General features: G+C 49.0%; 1 long non-coding RNA gene across 1 annotated transcript; it reads right to left on the minus strand.

Annotated features, from left to right (window-relative positions):
- Positions 1-1309: 1309 nt before the first annotated feature.
- LOC133362403 (uncharacterized) lies at positions 1310-4303 on the minus strand. The gene is made up of 3 exons (XR_009757496.1): positions 4256-4303; positions 3262-3435; positions 1310-1377 (listed from the first exon to the last, which is right to left on the minus strand). It is a non-coding gene; the product is annotated as an uncharacterized LOC133362403 (long non-coding RNA).
- Between the last annotated feature and the right edge of the window lie 685 nt (positions 4304-4988).

Below are 4988 nucleotides of genomic sequence, written 5' to 3' on the forward strand. Positions count from 1 at the left end.
TTAACACAGAAGGTCCCCAACACGAAGGGGTAATGGCCCCCTTCTACCCGACAACCTAAGGAGGTACCACGGCCTCCGGGCTCTCAGCCCTGCGGCTAGCGGGACCTAGGGGAGGCGGACCCGACCCAGCCAAGGTCCTCGGGTCTCGACCGCTGGTCCACTCAGACACGGCCCTGAGAAGGACGTCGGGTCCGGGAATCTTCAGGGTCCCAGCCTACTGACCGCTGGCCTCACTGAGCTCCGGCCCACTGGCTCAAAACTGCCAAGAGAGATTGGTACTGGCCAGTGCTCCATTTGAGTGCTGGGACACTGCGACCATCAGACGTAGTTGCACAAGAAGTCACTAAGTCTGTGGCAGACATGAAGAATAAAAAAAGCTATGGGTTTGCTTCTCACTGCTAGAGGTCCGTGCATGTGCACGCTCTCTTGTGCAAGATGACAAACAAGGCACAATTTGCATTCTCGTTCATCGTTAAAGTTTTTTTATCTTTCCTTTTTTTTATAATTTGGGGGCGAATTGTGTCCCGCTTGTTGCATTAAGCGTCTCGACTTTCGGTTGCGTTTGGACGCTGCACAACATACAAATCGCGTCACGGAGAGCGGCACGTTGAGAGAACGTGCGCAGGATGTTGAGCGATCGGCCGAACGTATTGGGGGGGGGGGGGGGGACATGAATGGGGAAACTAATCTTCCAAACGGCGATGTGACAACCTGAACAGCGGTCAATAGACACCACTGCTCATCCCAGCATTCGCAGCCTTCAGTTGCTGCTATTAAGTTCTCTCCTCGGTTAAGGGTGTCTCAAACGAATGCAAGTGTTCCAAAGCTTGATTGATTGCTGTGGAAACACCATTAATGATACCTCAACACAAGAGCTGGCTAGCACCACCTGCCCGCACGCTCCTTTGAGGCTGCGAGTAAGCCTTCATTTGTTTTACCTTTCCCTGCCAGCAGACACGGGTAAAGGTGCGGCCGTGCAATGGCCTCCTTACGTCACTGCCGGCGGAAAGACGGCCACTGCAGCAGCAAACACGTTCGTCTTCACTTCCGCACGTACCGCGGCGCACCAAACTATCCACGATTGTGTGGGCACGCAAGGCTCCACGAGCATCGATTTGAAACATTAAATAAATGACATCGATGGGCTCTTAGCCCTTCAGAAAATTAAGAGCAGAAACTCGGGTATGGAGGCGACGATTGCGGCTGGGGAAACGACGACTTACCCTGGCAGGGCGAGGTGAGGCAATGGTCCTTCAGCAGGGTGCAATTTGTTCCTTCAAAGTTCTCCGAGCAGTGGCAGAAGTAATCGCCCGTGGGGAGGTTCTCACACCGGGCCCCGTTCTGGCACGGGTTCGGGACGCAGACTTCCACGTGCAGCTGAGGACAAAAACAAAGACAAAGATCCCCCCCCCCCCGTATATGCTTAACAGACTGTTGGGGCAAGTGCTGTTAGCGAGCACCTATGAAGGCGATGATGGGCTGAGTCAAACAGCCATCTGGGATTTGAACTTGCAACCTTTCCGATTTGCGAGCCGCTCGCTCCGACCGCCGAGTCACCCGGCCATCAACCCAGATCTGTGCCCAATCCATCGCATTTTCGCAGACAGCGTGACGAAAAAAAAGCAGAAACAACATCACGGGTAGACAATTAATACGGATGAGACAAATTAATTAACAGGATAACTACTCGTGCATGCTTGCAACGGTGTTCAGAAGATAACCTAGAAAGTTGGGGATAGGGCATAATATATATATATTTTTTAATCCAAATAAATAAAAATCATTCCAATATCAGTAAGAGAACTGAGCGTTTTTTTATGTATACATCAGAGCAGCACATTTTCCATATAAATTCAATGGCAGCAGCTGATTTCAACGAAAGTACAAAACCACTGGATGAGCATCAAAGCATTTTTGAAAGCCTCTTTAGAAAGAGGTGCACAATGTGGCCGTGTGAACTGTTGGCGTGTGTGCACACGTTTGAGTGCTGACATGGGCACGCACACACAGCAGAGCGGATGGAGGGCAGCCCACCGTGGGTCAAAGAATTTGGCCGAAAGTGAAAAATGTAAAAAAATAAAAAATCTGTTGATATGTAAACTCCTTTGTCAAGGCGCTCTGCTCCTCCCACCCAGTTTAAAAATAAGCCGCCAAGCTTAGCGGTGTCCATTGGAGCGCTGTCTGTCAGACAGCTGTTTCTTCACCTGAGGACGGCTACTTGCGCTGTGGCCGGAACGTCGTGAGAACTTTATTATATTATGGTTTATGTTTGTTATTTTATTATTTCCCTTCTACGTGACTTCACCAAAAGAACCAATAACATGAATCCCTGCAGTCACGAAAGCTTTAAATCGAAATAAAAAAATTAAACCTCAAGCAGATCAAACGTGCTCTCAAGGTTGGAGGTCATCACGGATACCAAGCATCACACCTCGCCATCACCACTCTCCTCATGCTCAATGCAAAATTGAGACCCCTCATTAACAACTACAAATACAACCATTTTATTATGAACTACTTGAGAAATTAGAAGTTATCCGTCTTAAATTATACTTCTTATATTCTTAAAAATTATTCTACCCTACTCTTAATAATTCACGTTTATAATTCTTTCGGTTAACTGTTAATGCCCACTGTTCAGAGTGCCTTCATTGGTATTCCATGAGATTCATCGGGTTCTACTCCTGAACTCTTTTTGCACCGCAAGTAGTCAACCGCGCTCATCGGCGGTGCGGAGCATAACTCCAGTGGCTTTCTAATCTCTGATGGTTAACCAAAAGCCGCTGTGAGGATAACCGAAGTTCGCGTGATGGTCTATGCTCCTTAACAAGATCAGCAAGGTATTGTGGCTCATTTGTGGCAAGCACTTTGCGTGTAAAGACTGTAGAGGTTGCGCTGCTGTGGATCTCCACAGCGTGATTGTTGGTCGTGCCGTGCGTTGTTCGCCGCGATGGTCCACGCTTCGCTACACGTGCCGGGAACTTCCTTCGGTCGGTTCCAGAAGAAGCCTCCGGCACGTGCGGCGAAACGTCGGACATCACGCCGAACAAAGCCCATGGCGCAGTCCGAACACACGTTGGACAGCTGTTCTCAGGGTTCGTCATCAACGCCAGAGCCCGGCGGACGCAAATCCACGGCATCTTTGGGATTCGCAGGGCTCGATGTGCGTGCAACACCGGTCTCGATGAAAAGCGACGCAGCCGCGGGCGCGCGGACGGAGATCACGCGGCAGCTCGCTTCGAGAACAAACGCGGCGCCTACTTGGCAGCTGTCGCCGGCAAAGCCGTCCGTGCAAACGCAGTCGTAGGAATCGACGGCGTCCCTGCACTGGCCGCCGTTGAGGCACGGGCTCGCAGCACACTTGTCCGCCTCCGTCTCGCAGCGTCTGCCCGTGTAGCCCGGCTTGCACTCGCAGCTGTAATCGTCGGTCAGGTCCTGCCAGAGTGGAACGACGTCGTACGTCGTCGACGCGTGAAATATCCCCGTTTTCGGTGTCGTCTACTTTGCATTCGCTTCGCTTCGGCGGTGTTTCGCGATTGTGTTGAACCATCGCAAATGGAAACGTTTAATGGCAAAGTGCCGCAGTATTTAAAAAGAAAAATGAATTCTGCGTAAGTATCTCCATGAATGCACGTTTCAAATAAAAGGTACGCTTTCCGAATAACAGTGTCAACAAGATAAATCAATACAAATAATGTATTGAAACTCTGCTTGTTTGGTTAAGGTTATGATTTGTGGTCTTCAACAAAAAGCTGTCCAAACAGACAAACAAATTTCGATAGAAAAAAAGACTAAAAAACAACTTGTTCTTAAACTGTGGACAAAGCCAACGCAACTCCAGACAACTTAAATATTAACAATGTTTTCATGTTATTTTTTTTACATAAACATTGAGTGTCTGGGGTGGCACGTACTCATTAATAAGGAAGCTAAATTCACGGGGCATTTACAAACGCTGTGAGCAGTAAGCTGCAATAGAAGTCGTTACTCTTAACCATTACCGGCGCCCGTGATAGCAAGCGCATGTATAATTACTTAGATCAAGCTGCAGAGGCAACAACCCACAGCTTTTGATATGATATGCTCCCACAACAAATATAGTATAAGACTTGGGTTGCAGTCTAAACACACGTCAAGTCTCATACCCTAAGGCATCGGCGCCCAGAAGATGATTCATTGTAAGTGAATGCACACGACGATGAGACAATGCAATGAAATGTCTTCAGAGGAAGTGCGTTTGTGGGTCGGCATTTACCTTGCATGCTCCTCCATTTAAGCACTTCCCCTCACAGTCATTGACAGCTGGTGAAATGAAAGAGAACAGATAGAAGATCGTTACTATGATTCCTAAAAATCTGTCTCTAGGCAGGCAATAGAGGGCACACGTGCATTAGGTGTGTTGCACATTTGCGATGCACTAAACATTGGAGACCTCGACATATCGATGTGTCGTCTGCGACTTGTTGTATGTGCATTGCTTAACCAATCAGTTACCAGTCATGAATAGCTTGAGAACCCATCATACTCAAATTATGAATATTCTCCAAACGTTCGTTATGAATGTGGGGTGATCAGTGTACAATAAAACATCTATTGGGCAGCATGAACAAATTAATCAATCGACCATATCGAGTCTCAAACCGGGTTCACCGTCATTCAATACCCCCCCCCCCCCCCCCCATTTGTCAAGGCACGTGTTTGTGGCTTGGAGATGTTGCGATGAGGTTATGGCCACAGGAAAGAGGGGTAGAGTCAAATTTGTTGGTGGGGGGGGGGGCCGGGGGCTGTTAAATGACAAACACTTTCAAGGTCATCGCGTCACTTGGCACAGAATCCAGAGGCGAGTGTTTGTCAAGCGCAGGCCTTGAATGAGGCCATGGCTCGAACGGCCCAGTGTCGCCACGGCGTTGTTCACGGAGCACTCCAAGGGAAAGCCACCGCTCGCCGGCGGAGCAACCGCACGAACAACACAAGACGCCGGTGCGCGC

Source organism: Lethenteron reissneri, unplaced genomic scaffold, assembly GCF_015708825.2.
Source record: "Lethenteron reissneri isolate LAM-NWPU_2019-01 unplaced genomic scaffold, ASM1570882v1 scaffold_1464, whole genome shotgun sequence".
NCBI lineage: Eukaryota > Metazoa > Chordata > Hyperoartia > Petromyzontiformes > Petromyzontidae > Lethenteron > Lethenteron reissneri.